Below are 16,041 nucleotides of genomic sequence, written 5' to 3'. Positions count from 1 at the left end.
TCCACGCCAGCTTTTTTACGCTTTTCGCCAGAGGCCTCCGTTTTTGCTCCGAATTTCCAACCACGTCTGTTAGATGAATGGATAACATTTTTCCTGCTGTGAAAGTTTATCAATTTACGCCATAGAGAGAAGGGAAGGGCTGCTAAGTGCTAGGCCCACCATTTCTAGTCCGTGCGCTGGGGAGCCGTTTCGAAAAATCACCTGTAACGGTTGACCGGGCGCGCGCACCCGAGCTCCTGCTAGCTGTGGCACAGAATGGTCATTTGAGAACGCCCAAAGCTAGCCATAAATTGAAATGCGGTGATACTTTGGTTGCGGCACACGCGTGCCATCCTCACGGCAGCATAGTGACGATGGTGCCGTTTCTGGTGGGTTAAAAAGAAATAGACCTCCTTTAGGGAAGTGTCTTTGGTGGAGCGGCGGGACACTATGGAAGATCGTCATGCAATTTTGCAACCCATCGCAGAGTGCCGGAGACGAGGTTTTCCTTTCAACATCCCACCGTGCTAGCAATTCTAAGCTTATGCGGTTTTTGAGGTTCTTGAATAATGAGCCCGTTCCGGGTTACGGGCGGGAAATGGTGGGATAGTTCCAATAAGGCCTGTCTACCGCGTTAGTCTCCTGCTTGCCGTTTCCGTACACCCTGATGGTGGTGGTGATGATGATGATGATGGAATGGAACTTTTGCTGCGGGATTTGAGGTGAGTCCCGGACAAGGTTTTACCATTTGCTTCCTTCCTTAGCTAGGCGTGGATCGGGGCAGACAAACTGCCGCAGTGAAAAGTTGCAACAAATCAACGAACCAAAACCCTGGGACAACGGACGAGCAGGGCGGTTAGAGTCCAATGGGAGCTCGCTTTGGGTGTTGAAAGTGGCTCAGGATCCTCCGAGGGTCTTAAGCTTACCACACTGCAGACAAGTAACGACACATCAGGCTAGACATCCGTGCAGTGTACGGCGAATGCCGCAGTAGTAGTCGCAAGGCAAGGGTGTGTTGATGGTGTCGTGTCGGAAAGCGTAATGTGAAACATAGGGAATGGATATATTGAATTTGGTTGCTCATGGATTTTTAAGTAGGTCCAACTCTGCGGTATTTCGGGACTGGTGGTTTTTTTCTGCTTTTTTGTTTGTTTGCAGTATTTCCTCACTTCCTTTTTCAGGCTGGGAGCTCAGAGTACGTGTGGGAGTATTAGCAAATGTAAGCGTTGCACCGGAACTAATGCAATTAATAGAGTTGCTGGGGTAAAACCTCATTTAATGCTGCTTAAAGTTCAAAATGTGTAATACCTTTTGTGATCTAAATAGATTTGGTGATATTGCTTAACTAATGCTAGTTTTCTTCTTTCACGATGAACATTTACAAATCGTTAAAATAATGAAACTGAGTATCTTTTAGACTAGCGTCAATTCAGAATCAGTTTTTGGAACATACAAGGTATTAGTTCTAGTACTTGGGGTACCTGTTTCGTTGTATCTGTATTAAATAAGTACCCTTTAAACTTTGTGATTTTAAAACGCAAACCTACCGTTGCTTCAAACTGAAAAAAATGCACTTTACATTAAGAGTGTACTTTCGGAGGTGGGAAAAGCACAATCAGGCTCGAGTGTCGTTTGCAGCAGTGCAACACCTCGGTTAGTAATACGTTAGGAGCAAAAGCTCTTGCTAGTTACTCTATGTCAGTGTTTCCATGAGACGGCTTTTAATTTACCCGTGGACCATCAGTACAGCTCGCGCGAGGCATATACAATTTATCCCCAACGAACCTTGCTAGGGAAGGCCTTCGTTACCCTGTGGCATTACGTGGCAAAAGCAACAAGAATCCCTTTCTTGCGCGAATGAAACACACAGTATAAATAAATTAACGAGATCACTACTTCTGTACTTTGCTTTGCGGTGGTGTTGATTTTTTACACTGCCTCAACATTATGCCCCACACTCTACTGAGTCATATCGCTGTGTGTGTGTGTGTGAAAGGCTGCCTACCTACGACTGTTGCTGTTTGCGTTGGCACTTTTTATACTATGAACAGAGCTTTTTTGCCATCCCCTCTTATTTATGGTATCTTTTTGAAGCCTTCGTAAGATCACAGGTATGTCCTGGAGTGCACAGACGCACTCCATAGTGCAGACTGCGAATGCAAAGCACGTGCCTAGAGGTGTTGGCTTTGTTCTATGCTTTCTTTTTCTATAACGATGAGTCATTTTGGACCAGCGAGACGCACTACAACAACGCCCACTGCAAGGAGAGTTTAATTTAGGAGCCGCTTTCAAATCAAATCAAGCCTACTTTTTACAGCTACCTCGTTGTCATCACAATCAGCACGTCAATGGATGAAAGTGAAAGTGAGAAAACGGCAATGAGGAGCCTGCCATTATTTTATGTTGTGGTGGGGAGACAATCTAAAAGAAAACGAAAAAAATGCATTGCATTGCGCTTTGCAAAACACGTTCAAAAGTGGGCAAGTGTGAATATCAAATTAAGGATAATTTGTCTCATTAAAATGATTCCTTCCATTTCTGAAGGTGAAACATACAAGAACCATAAACCATGCACGGCAGGCGTTACCCTATTGGTGCTGCTGGTGATGTGTGTATTTTAGAGTAGTTTTTTTTCAATTATTTTTAAAGGGTGCGGTAGGGATGTATAATTTAATTTAATTATTGTGTGCTATAGAGAATGGTAGAATCTTACTACTTTGCTGTTTCGTGGATGGATGCGCATAACTACTCTATGGGTCATACCTGTACATATAGTCGATGCAGGCTGCATAAGCTACAATGTGAGCCTCACATCTCTTAAAAAGTGTCTAAGAGTGCACCTAGCGCACTGAAGTGGCGATGGAGGTGCTATTGTGAGATTATGAATGAAATCCGCCTGGTGGTACATCTTGACGGGCTTGATGTTAGGGCGTAATGAGCAGCCAACACTCACTCAGCAATAGAGGGCATTGCTCCTACACGGAGCCTTCTATAGGTTTAGGTTTGAAAGGCTGTCCAGGACCAACGCACCTTGTCGTTTGTGATGATTACGCGCATTATTTAGTTTGCAGTATAGAAACCCAGCACAATTGGTTTATCCAAATTAACACCTGTTCCACTTTAACACTTAATGACGTTTCGCGTAAATTGCACAAGTGTGCAGAGATCATCATTAGTAACTGCTGCTTAACTGCCTCTCCAGACCCATCACTGGGTAAGCTGTGCTTTGATCATGATAAGGATCAGTACAAAGCAGCTTCTGAGTCTCGTAAAACTCCACAACAAGAGTAGCTCATTGCTACCCAAAAGTGTTGGAGGAAATTGGAGTTTTTATTTTGCATCTCCGCTGTACCTCCGGTGCATACTTCTGGGAGGCAGAAACTTTTCCCAAACTATACCGTTTGAGGCTATTGCTAAAACATTGTTCATCAAAATTAAGGAAACGAAATCAAAGGAAAAGTTGGAAAGCCTGCAGGAAATTGGAACAGGAAATTAGGCGGCCAAGGTTTGGGTAAGAGTGGCATGAGAAGTGATTCGCTGGCGCTTAGTTATGACATAGAGGAGGGGCGGTGGTCCGCGCGGACTTTGTATGTCTTCCTCCCCCAAAACCGGAGTGAAACCTTTCATCCGCTTTTGATTAGCCAGAAGTTGTATATTGTTGCTGCTGGCAATGTTCTGGCCTCATCAGCTCGTGGCCATGCTGGAATGGAAAACTTTTTTTCTATTGGTGTAAATTAACGCTTCTAATGCCTTCTTATAATAGAGCCTACGGCCGCATTGATGAAAAGTGAACAATATGCCGAGATGCGGGCTTAACTCGTTCGCCTTCGTGAGTTAGGTAAGCATTTACAAATGGCGTTTTTGGATTTCTAGTGTAATGTAACAATAATAAAGCAGGGATTTAGGGAATTATTTCTTCAGTCTTTTCGGATAAAGAAATCTTAGAAATGTTATCTTTGTAAGTAATGTTCACAATTTATTTTCCACAGCCTATTTATTTTTCGGAATATAGATGTTAAAATATAGATCTAGGAGAACATGAATTACATTCAAAACATTACATCTCAATGCAAATTGCGTGTAATATTTGTTTGGCTATTACACGAATTTTGCTATGAAGATTCTTGTCGGGATCATTGTTTTATTCAAATCATCTAAAATACTCCAGATCTTGATTATTGGAAAGCTTAATAAGAATCCTAAGTTCAATCCTAAGAATCCTAAGTTCAGCTATAATACGGAAGAAAATTTGATTGCAAAATCAACATTTAGTTCATGAAAAGACATACCAAACAAGCCATGACTTAGTCGCACTAATATGTTAGAGCGTTTTTGAAAAGGTATATTAGTCAAAATTGCTATCACTTACGCCTAAGATTATTTTCGCCAAAGATATAATTGACTCTAAACAAACAATGTTTAACTATGTGCTATCATTCAAATGTACAGCTGTTCATACTAAAGCTAGAAAGGATATCTCAAAATATCATTATGAATATTAATATTGCAACGTAAGTTGTGATCTTTATAGGACCTAAACACTGTTAGCCCTCAACAACGCTTCTGAAATGTAGATCAGGTCCAAGTGAGAGTTAAAAATAATTTTTTGGAATAATTTCTGGAGTTGAGATTATGCATACTAGGTTTATAAGTCTGATGCAATTGATAATAATTATTTATTGGGTGGATGTACGCCATATTATGTGATGCCTTTATACTACAGTAAATTTAATATTTTTGTTGGATAATGCGCATTCACTGTTTGTAGGTTTGTGGGTCCTCTAAAGCGCAAATACTTTACGTTATAGCTCATGGTCTTCTGCACATTCTTTCTTTTGTTTTGGAAATGCTCGAAGCACAATGCGTGTAAATTGAAAAGCTTCACAGTAAATTACAGCGTTTAACTTTTGTGCTCTGTACCTTTTTATTTCGGCTACAGCGTTTACTGGAAACCTTTTGTTTGGGGAAGGTGTTTTTTTTAGGCAAAACTGCCTTAAGGAGCTGCGTTGTGTTTTTATCACCATTTTAAGAGTGCAAAATCTTCAAAACTGCAAGTCGAAGCTTGTAATGATAACACCAACCCCAACAGCAACAGAAGGGAGCGAGAAAAAGTTTAACCACGTTAAGCGCGATTGTGTTTGTATATAAAGTTCAATCCAATCTCCACGCTCCCTTTCTCCCTCCTTTGCCGCAAGAAAAGGGGACCGAGCAAGAAGTGCATTAAAAGCGTATTTATTCGAGCAAAACTTTTTCACCATCATCACAACACCCTTCGCAACACAGGCTTCGCGTACTTTTAGCGCAGCGAGACTCTCAGGTGTGGTGTGCGCTGTGTGTGTTCAGCTATTGGTTGCCTTTCTTTGCAAGCAACGAAGAGGTTTCGATGGTTTTGGTCCTATTTCAAGTATGAGATAAACAACTTCGGCCAGCCCTTCGTTCGTCTCCGGCAAGACGTTAGACGGTCCTGATTTACTCCTCAAATTGTTTTTCAACCAAATTTCAATCGCAATAAAGGAACAAAAAAAACAACAAAAATTCTACCCCCTCCAATTGCTTCAAGCGGCTGCCACAAGGCACAGGAACACAGTGGTGCAGTGTCTGTGCAGGCTTACTGGCCACTAGCAGTTCACGCCGAAGGATGTTATTTCCTTCCGGATTGCTTTCTTTTAGGTCCCCTTCCCATCCCGTGTTCTCACCAAGGTGTGTGTGTGCATCTTGAACCGTACGCCCAACACTGTTCTGGCCATTACTTAAACTCACGTTCCTATTAAATTTATGTAAATTAGATTGTAAATTTAGTTGAATCTCGGTATTTTTTGCTCCCAACTCCCAGCACCATCGCGGCTTGGACACTGGAGCGCAAAGACGCTATTACATTCCATTTCGGGGCATCCTTGAAGTGTGTAACACTTACCCCATGGGGAGAGTGGGGAATGTAGAGAGCGAGAGACACGGGCACCGGTCCAACGTTCAGGTGTTTGAGAGCCGTACCGTTCCATGTAATCGGGTGGTGTTGGGGTTTGTGTGTGTGTGTGGGGTCGGGTGTGGCAGCACCTTCTTAAGGTGGTCCATTTCGTGGTTCCTGGGCAGAAGATTAAGAAAAATAAAGCTGAAGAAATAAGGGCTCCCGTTAAAATGCAAAATAAAATCGCCAATGTGATAGGTTTTTGCGTTTGCTCTTCCTTCTCCGCCGCTGTTGCTGGTGCGCTTTTGATAATAGCCGCTTGGTGGCCGTGATTGGGGGGTGACCGAGGCGTTTCGGTGTTGGCGCACCATGAAAAGGAGAGTAGAAAAAATCCACAAGGAAAGTTGCTTTTAATTTCCCGCGATATTGTTACTTGCCCGGTGCCGCTTCCTTTCGGGTATTGCTCATTTCCTTACACAGTTATTTGGTTGACTTTTTGTTTTGTTTTGTTTTGTTGTTGCTACGCAGGTTTAATTCGGCTATGCAATTGATTTGCTTTTTTCCGACCGTTAGCAAGCAGCGTACCTTCGGCGAAGGCGAATCAACTTGTGTACGCCTGAACGAGTAAAGCGCATCTCTAAACGTTTCGTGGAACGGAGGAAAACATGTTTAGGCAAAAGTAGTTGCGTTCCATAATCTTGTCCGTTTTTACTCGAGAGAGTTAAAAAGAAAACTCCATCGAAGACACTAGCCACCACAGCGGGATCACTCTCGCCCGAATTGGCTGTCTTACTGTACCCTTACGTTAGTTCGCCCGGTGAACGTTGATAAGAGATTTAATTTGCTTTTGCTTAGTGTTTTTTTTTGTTTCCTCTTTTTTCTTCAGTTACTTTGCTTTCGCACCTTACACTTAAACTTACTGGTGACGCTCGGTTGTGGCCCCGTACAAGAAATACCGAAGGACTATGGCCGGCCACCGGTCTGCTACGGATAGCAACGGATGGTCGCATTTCACGCGTCCTAGAACGCATTTGATTGGATTTTTTTCGTTGGGATACTGTCGGTCGAAAAAATCCCACTTCCTGTGCGTGTGAGTGAGCATGGGAATAATCGTACGAAAAGGATCCCAGGTGCTGGGTGTGGGATGCGTTTGTGTGTCGTAATTGGAGAATGATTGGATAAGCGTTAGTGTTCCCGGTAGTGTTGGTAGATACCGGCGGAAGGTTATTGCGTAAGGAAAATGGGCAAGAAAGATGCGTAAAGGTATTCAAAGCTTACGGTGGGGACTTAGATAAGAGCCGTGGATAGGACGAAAAAGGTATTTTCCGGCGTCTTCCTGGAAGTGATCCTTGCAAACTCTCTCTCTCTCTCTCTCTCTCTCTCTTGCCCTGTTTCTCGCTCTTTCAGGGTCAACTGATAATGGAAATTTGCTGTTAGGCGAGAGGTTTGTTTGTTGTTCGGGCTTGTCCCTGTGACCCTAGGATGCAAATCTGATAAACTAATTTTTGATGAACAAACAATATTTAAACGAGCGAATGGGTGTTTTGCATTTTAATGTGCTATTTTTTCCCCGATATTAAAAAGGTATGGATTTAATTATGGTGCTAACTGGTTTAGGTATGATGTTATTATGTTAATATCACCTTAATTTCAACTGAGAAACAAACTACAAAACAGTGTAATAATCGGCTCTTTTTACACTTAGACTGTGCAGTTTTTTTCGTTCCCGTAGTATTTAGTCATCAAGATCGACTGAATTAGATTTTGATGTTAAAATGCAAAACAAATTCGCCAATGTGAAAGGTTTTGCATTTGCTCTTCCTTCTCCAATAATCGTGTAATAATCGGTTCTTTTCACACTTAAGCTATACAGTTTTTTTTTCGTTCCCTTAGTATTTAGTCAACAAGCTCGACTGAATTTGATTTTGATGTTTTCAAGCCACGAATGGACAGATTTCCCCATGTGCAGAATAGCCTATCCGGTTGCGAGCTAAAATGCTTTGATCAGCAGTGGCCAATTTGATGGAATTGAAAAGCACAGAATGCGATTGAACTATCTGAATAATCAATTTAATTGAGAGTCTGTTGTATGGGGGTTTATTGTTAAATCACTTCCTATTTGTATTTTGTTAAGTGATTGTGTCTCTAAATACGTCTTCTGCCGTAAATGCGAATTGTTAATAACGACATCATTCATAGGGTCGATGGTTGAATCATGGTTACCAAATTTGCTTTTGATATTGTAAAAACAAAGCTGTGGACTCAATTATGGCTATATTTAAAACTGATTCTCTCGATTCTAGCAAGTTTTTGTATTAATTTGGACAGTACTCCATGGAAAATTAAATATTAAGGCATCAAATAGAAAAGAAAAATAGTTCAAAATGATGTTTGCAAATGCATAGTAAGTATTAAAACATATTTTATAAGTTCATAAAGATAAACACACCGATTTTGTGATTTTGTGTCTTTGTACACAATAGTAAAATTTCTAACTTAAATAATAGAATCAGACTATTCTACGTAATAGTTTAATTCGTGTAGTTAAAGTAGGTATGACATTAAATAGACGTTAAATTTGATTCAGAACATCTGTTACTTCTTATTTTATTTCCAAGTGTTGTGTTGCTCGCTAACTCTTCGCTAATTTTACTGCCAACCGATCGATTGAAAAGTGGTTGTAGTTTGTATCGCTCAGTGTGCACCGCATCCAGTGTAATTACAAAAAATAATACTTAAACTTCTGCTTTCCTCCTTCGGATGATCTCGTTTGTTTTCCACCCGCGTTTCGTCTTGTGCGGTTTTAGCTGTTTTCGCTTAAATTTCTTCATCGCAACCCTTTTGCCGCGCTCGCTGTTCTGAGCAAGTTGGCAACAAGACTCAAGTACCGAAAAATTACTTCTATTTACCAAAATGTCCGTGGCAAACCAGCGCTCACCAACACGAACAAGAAGCCGGACAAGGCAGCGGGCAAAAACAAACCTTCATCCAAAAGCGAGTACACGCTGTATCGCAAGTATAGCAGCACGGTATGATGTACACGTAAAAAAAACTATTTTAATTAGTTTCGCTAGACGGTTTCATTTCGTTTGTTTTTTATTGCCTGTGCAAGCAGTTGCAAACAACTTCCAAGGATTTAGTTTTTTTTTTTTGTAGCAACTCTGCCGTAGATTGGAGTGTGAAAGCATTAGTTCATAGGGCTAGAATTTTACTCTCAAGATCTTAGGTGCAAGGGAAAGAGAGGAGGCGTATCTTAGTCGATGGAAAGAGCACTTGAAACTGAAACCGGTTGGGCTGTTTGGAAAAAAAAGTTCGATTGGAACCGTTTTTAGTGTTTTCGTTAGAACCTGAATTGAGACAAGGTTCGTGTGTCTGTGCTTGTATGTATATACTGTAGGCACTTTCTGAATAGATCTGGGCTAGGATATCTACTTCACAGTTAAGGCCAGGCGGTTGAGAGTGTGTACATAGAAAAGGGTTTTTTTGCACGCTTTCATTGCGGAATCGCTATCCCATGCAAATGAACCTTTAATTTGTTCTGAGTGGTTTGAAATTTTAATTTGTGTTCTCGTTCATGATCTAGGTTCGACTTGCAGGCAAAAAACAGTTGGAACCAAGATGCTGTTTAAAACTAACCGAAGAGAAAAGGTGCCTACTTTAGATCCGTTACCATGCTACAATTTATTTGTTTGTTTACTTGTGCTCTTGTTCTGTTCATCGTATCTTTCCAGTTCAAAGGAACAAACAGGCAAATGAATAGGCATGTGTAGGAATCATGCATAATATGTAGAAACTACTTTGAAATCCATCGTATTCTATGGATCAAAATTACCTATCTGAAAGATGTAGGCAAATATTTAGAGAATGGTATGGTACAGTCGTTCTTCAACTCATCAAATCGATCATGTACCACCGATCGGCAAATGGTTTTTGCGGTTGACAAAGTTGAAATGATTGCCCAGTGGTTCGTATCACGTACCCACCAGAGAAGGAAGTGTAGCTATCGTTGCTCTGTGGTTTTCTGAAATCCATCACTCGGCGCTGAATCCTTTTTCTTGCTTGCCTCCTCGGTTCGAAAAGCAGAATGTGCACGACTGTATGCGACAGCTGGAATTGGCTATATTGATATTGATGCCATTTTACGATCACAACTTCATCGAATGGTGAATCAAATCACAGCTGTGCACGAAGGGATAAGTGCTAGGGCGGTGCATAGCAAGTGTGAGAAGATCCAGTTTACGGGATGGAAATTTTCGCTCGCCATTTTCCCTGATGATGCTACTAGCGCGTTTGTGTGCAGCAAGGAGTATGAGCCAGGAGTAAAAGGTGAAAAAATAAACCACTTGCCTTGGGACCACACACAGCTACACCGAGTTTCCGTTCAAGCACGTCAGGTGGTGGAAGGTTTTGTCTTGGCGTGAATTGATTCATATTCAATTGTGGATATCCCATGGCTTTTTGGTTGCTAGTTTTGCTTCATCAAACGAGCAATGCATGATGCCACGGTTTGGGCACGAACGTGTTAGAGGATGGTCGGGGTGCATTGTGTGTGTGTGTGTGTGTGTGTGTGTGTGTGTGTGTGTGTGTGTGTGTGTGTGTGTGTGTGTGTGTGTGTGTGTGTGTGTGGCTAACCGATGCTTTCTGTTTCATGAGAAGACACCAGGTCTTCGGTGTTGGGTAGGAAAATCAAACAGAACCCATCGGTGCAACTCCGAAATGCCACTAGAGGAACAGACAAATCCATGATTCTCGTGGAGTGTGGTGTCAACGAGAGTGCAGCGTCTTTTAGAACGTGAGTGATGATAGCTCCAATTGAGAGATTTGATACTTTCTTTGTTGTGTGTGGTAAGGGGTTTCCTTTCGATTTTAATGGGATTTTTTTTAAATATCGTTTCTATAGTTATTTTTTTCAAATTTCGTTAACATACATTCAACATATGCGAGAAGCAATTTATAGCTACATTATTGTGTTAATGCATGTAATGATGTAGTGATTAAAGGTTAAAAATATTATTAATATTTTCTTCTTTTTTTTCATTTACAGGTAAGTGCTGACACTGATGCTTCATTGTGATAACTTTCAGGTACGTTTATTCATGAATGTACGGTGTATTCATTTACCTAAACGTCTCCTTGAATGCTACTGTTTATATCACGATACCCACTGGCATAAAGTTAAATTGTATTAAATTACATCTAATGTAAGGTAAGGATAGCGATTGTTTTGATGGAAGAGTATATTTGCTGTGACAGCAATTAATTAAATTTTGCACAAATAAGTAAGTAGAATTGAAATACAAACGTTTGAAACGTAGAACAGAATGAAACGCTTGAAACTTCAAAAGTGTCTTCCGTGTTTCTTTTTATTTTATTTTTTTATTTTTGAAATTACAAACTCTGTGTGTTTATTTTCATTAACGACTTGTCCGTTGAATTCAAACCTTTAGGCGTTACATCGAATTTTCCCAACCATTTTCTCCGTTGTAGTCGAGCTAAGCATTCGAGCAGTTGGAATTTCTCCTTCGTAGCTGTGGGCTGTTCATTCTTCGCAAAGACCTTTTCGTGGGGAAGCGAATGAATTTCCCATTTGCGATGAATACACGCTCTGTTTACTATTGCTATCTAGTTGAAGTGTTGCATTTTTCTGAGAGCTTATAATAGCCGGCATCGCGAATAAATGAACACATTTTAACAGTCGTTTAAAGTTCATTTTGGTTTAACCGAGTTCATTTGTTGTTCATTCCTGTTAAAATAAACGACCGTCAAAACAGTTAACGACTGCTCGATATCGCATATAGGCAAACACGGGTAAAAAATTCGAGCAGTATAATTAAACGACTGTTAATTTGTATCGCATACGCTCTTGACAGTCGTTTGTTTAACGACAGCATAGGACCAGTCGTTAAAATTAACAAATGAACTCAATGCGTTCGCGATGCCAAATTCTAGCAATTTTTAACGACTCTGGTTAATTTTTAACGACTGTTAATTTTAAACCAATTCTTTCGCGATACCGGCTAATATGTTAATGTGATGTAGCTCATTATTTCGTATAATAGGCTTTTTGTTTATTTCTAGAAATGAAGTTTATAAAAACAAATATTGCAACCGTAAACAATGTTCGCCCGCGTATGCTTTATTGGTGGTAAACATTTAATTTGAACTCTAGAAAATCTCAACCTAAACAGACGTCTTTATCCATCCCAAAATGTTGATTCGAATCACATGAACAACAAGACCATTACAACTTCATTCCAATAAAAACAAACTCGAACTCACCAAACAAACGCGTGAGCGACGAGAAAGCCGTGAGCCGTGAGATGAGACGCGCCATTCACTGGAAGCATTCACCCGGTTCGGCTCACGTTCATCCGCGCGTTCATTTTCGTTCATTCGTTGTTCCGACCCGGCAGCGTACGGTTGTGTTTTGGCAACTGCGTGCGTCCTCGGGTTTTCGCGTTTTGTGTTGCGCTGCCTGCTCTGTGTATACACGCCAAACGACGTCGACCGTCCACGACGAGTGTTTTCGTTTTTGTACTGGCCGAAGCGCGGTTAGGTGGGTGTATGTGTGTGTGTGTGTGTGTGTGTGTATGTATGTCTAATTTTCCTCCGTGTTTTTCCCGAAGTTTTTCCCGGCTGGCAAGAGCCAAAGGCAAAGGTTCGACGTTTCGTGAGCCAGTGGTTTACCGTAAACGCGTCCCGGACGACGGTGGGTTTTATTGTTGTGTTGGCCGTGTGGCTCCGGGGTTTTCGTTCTTCCATTCCGTGCTGTGGCGTATGCTGGCCGTGCGCAAAGTGTTCAAGGCATCTAGCTGTTTGGTTGAGAAAATGTGGTTTTTACATCCAAGTGCGAAAGGTGAATAATGTTCAAAGATGTCTGCGATACTGCTGCTGCGAAGTACCCTCAAGAAAGAGATCGTTTTGACGTGTGGCGATGGGCAAGATTTGTTGTGTTGTTATTGTTGTGCTTCATGTTAGTGAAGACGTGTGTGTGTCAATGTGTCGGTGTATGAACCACAGAAAGCCAATTGCAAGCATGTGCGTAAGTGTGTATGTTTAGTGTACAATAGAAGCAACATTCAGAAACAACCAACATATTTAGCTTCTGTACATTGCCAGCGATAGTTTAGCGCAGAGCGAACAGTAAAGGACTGTTACAATGATTAATTGTACTTCCTGAAATCCAACCAAATCTGTTCCGAAACGTTCAACCTCTTCTGAAGTAGCAGTGGTACAGCTGTCTTCATATTCATACTCATCGGTCAGTATACGTCAGTTGTTGTACCCTTCCCCGGGACAAACCATCGTGGACGACTTGAAACAAAACAATCCGTACATTTCCTCCCTAAACCTGCTGCAGACGCTTATTGTGTATATGCTTCATCTCATCTAGAAGAAGTAGAAACAGTTGGCGAATCCAAAATGGTATTCAAATGCTCAAAATACGAAGCGCTCTTGCCGACGTGCTGCGCCTAACATCCGGAATTGTGAGAGGTTGAATGGCCCTTTTTTTTTTGAGCACACAAAACCTCAACTTCCGGAAAAGCGTGATAAGGTACACAGCCTCAAACACCATATAGGAGTGTGTGGTGACCCGAAAAAAGGGTTTTAGAGAAACGTGTGCCCGTACGATGCATTTAAATGTTTGATAAAAATGCATTTTTGCTCGGTGTTTTCTCTGCTGCGTATCGAATGGTTTGTACAATCATTAACCACAAGGCCTGCTGTATTTTTTGAACCATAATGTTTACTCATGGCCAATAACACTTCTTAGAAAACTGCTCACGATGATGCTGTGTTGTTTGCCTCTTTGTGTTAAAATAGTTTTCGCAGCAGAAATCGTCGATCATCTTTGGTTGAACAGATCACAGCTTCAACCAAAACTCACATACACACACACAAACGAGCGTGTGAATAAAAAAATGTATGTGAGTGTGTGTGTGTATTTCAGCTCCATACGAGATGTGAAAGAAAGATAAACACAAACTCGTTTCCTCGTAACATAACTTTTTTTCTTTTCGCTCTTGTGCCTCTCTCTTTGTGCTTTGTGCCAACATTAATGATGCCTCATGCTGCTGCGGCTGCTGGATCGTGGCGGCAGCTAAAGCGAGATGGCGTACCGGCAATTTATCGTCGTGTGCGTTTTGTTTACAGGGTTTGACAGTATTGCTTTGGGTTGGCCTGCCGGTGTCTTAGTTCATTGGAAATTATGCTTCAATTTGCTGTTTATTTATTTAATTTTTGTTCCTTGAACTCGCTCCACAAGCCTAGACCCTAAACATTGAACTAAAACGATATTTCCACTACCATTAGAAGAAAAGCGACAAATAAGAGGGAAAACACGAAATCATCTTTGCCTTCTATCGATGCATCCAGCTCATAATTATGAACCTTGCCTTCGCTTCAACCCCTGTATGTTAGAGTGTTCCCTTGCGTACGTTCGTAGCTTAGCGGCAAACAGAAAAAAAGTAACAAAACGCTTCTCTCCTATGCCGAATGTATGCGTGCATGTTGTGTATGTGTGTGTTTGTGGATGGAGAAGAATTCATGAATGCACCTTGCCACCACGCACACATGCAACATCTGTGAAGGGGTGAAAAAGCAAGAGGGGTTATTTACACTCACACATCCACACATACACTTGAGGGCAGGAGTTGGTTACTCTTCGCGTTGGCCAGAAAGGAAACCAGTGTGTGGTGGGCTGATTTATGAACGTTTGTTCTTTTTGCAGACAAATGCATCGAGATGAATAATTTTGATCTTTTTTTTATCTTGCCTTCAAACAGTTCAAACCATTATAAGAACATCTTAAAAAAAGCAAATATATCCATCGCTCAGTAATGACAGCTCTATGATTTGCTTCGTTTCGTCTGTTAATTATAAATAATTATGATGTTCTATACAGGGTAAGGAATTAGTGGTTATTGTGCTGTGACGAATACCACAAAAATAGGATTAATAATTTAAAAATTTAGGGAAGCGCAGAGGTATGAAAAAAACATATTAAAATATGTTGAAAAACACACCGGCCACCCATTCAAACGTCCAAAAATATAGTTTTGAACAGTGTGTGTCTTTGGCACCGAAATAAATCATCAAGCGCCATTTTACGGCTGGGGGTTGTGCCGTCTCGCAGATGGTTAAATATTTCGAACATCGAACATCATCTCTTTTGCTGCTCGGGGTAGACGCGGCAAGACTTATGTTGCCAACATGAATGTATCTTCGCTGCTTCCTTCTACCCCCATGGCACGAGTTTGGTTTGGAGTGGGAAAACCTGTCCCTCAGCCCTGCCACCTTTGCGCACTCGGCCTACCCGCCCAACCACGGCTTTTGTTCTTTCGTCTACTTAAAACTGTGTGTGTGTGTGTGTGTATCTGCCTTCGGTCGAGAGCTAGAGGTTCCGTGACTCAACAGCGCCACCACATTTGGCCACGTGTAGAGAGGGAGACAATAACCTTTTTCCTTGTGTGCTTTTTTATGATATTATTTTAAACCATTTACACACACACACACACACACATAGATGGACACGCATATCAACGTTCATTCGTTAGACCAAATGTAGTTCTGGTTTGGTTGTTTGCTCGCCCGATCGGCAATATCGGCGACATGGTGAACGCAGATGAAGCAATCGGAATTGGAAGTAAGAATATCCAAGAAACTGCCGCCTGCCGCTGCGCTTCGAAGCTTCGAAAGTGATCGCTGGGCGATCGCGAAGCAAAACCTAACCGCAGTGCCGCGAACAGCAAAGAGTGGTGGAACCACACCGTGAACCGGTTTCTGTAGAGGGAGTGCTGAACGTTGTAGAGATAACGTGGGGGCCCCTAGGCTCTATAGGAAATGGTCCGATGCGAAGCCGCATAAAACAAAACACGAGGCACGGAACGTCGGTGCGATGGGGGAATTAATGCGTCAGATTAACATGCGAATTAAGGGGGTGGGGCACGGGACAAACGGGACAGGGACGGGAACAAGGCGAAATAACTTAATTCCCAAAGTCACAAGGTTCCCGGGGCCAGCAGGTAAAACGCCAGCCTGCTGGGAGCAAGAAGAAACGAGAATGAACCGTGCACGACGCCTTTCTCAAGGTGTCGAATGCTGGGATCATCTTCGGACCCGTGCCCAGGTAGAATTGTGGATGCGATGTGTTAATG

The 16,041-nt window shown here is 41.8% G+C and overlaps 1 protein-coding gene across 11 annotated transcripts in view; it reads left to right on the top strand.

Annotated features, from left to right (window-relative positions):
- LOC1277221 (semaphorin-2A) overlaps positions 1-16,041 on the top strand; it is a 290,131-nt gene that overhangs the window by 32,276 nt on the left and 241,814 nt on the right. For 2 of the 11 annotated variants that reach the window (XM_061650726.1, XM_061650730.1), the window contains exon 1: positions 12,266-12,440. The exons of 1 other annotated variant lie outside the window; for it this stretch is intronic. The gene's annotated coding sequence lies outside the window, so the exon portion shown is untranslated. Of the gene's footprint in view, positions 1-12,265; positions 12,469-12,510; positions 13,146-16,041 lie in introns of those variants that run through there. 8 more of the 11 variants (XM_061650734.1, XM_061650736.1, XM_061650727.1 and 5 more) reach the window with 8 other exon arrangements.

Source organism: Anopheles gambiae, chromosome 2 (genome assembly GCF_943734735.2).
Source record: "Anopheles gambiae chromosome 2, idAnoGambNW_F1_1, whole genome shotgun sequence".
NCBI classification, from domain to species: Eukaryota; Metazoa; Arthropoda; class Insecta; order Diptera; family Culicidae; genus Anopheles; species Anopheles gambiae.
This window is presented reverse-complemented; position numbering and strand designations above follow the sequence as displayed.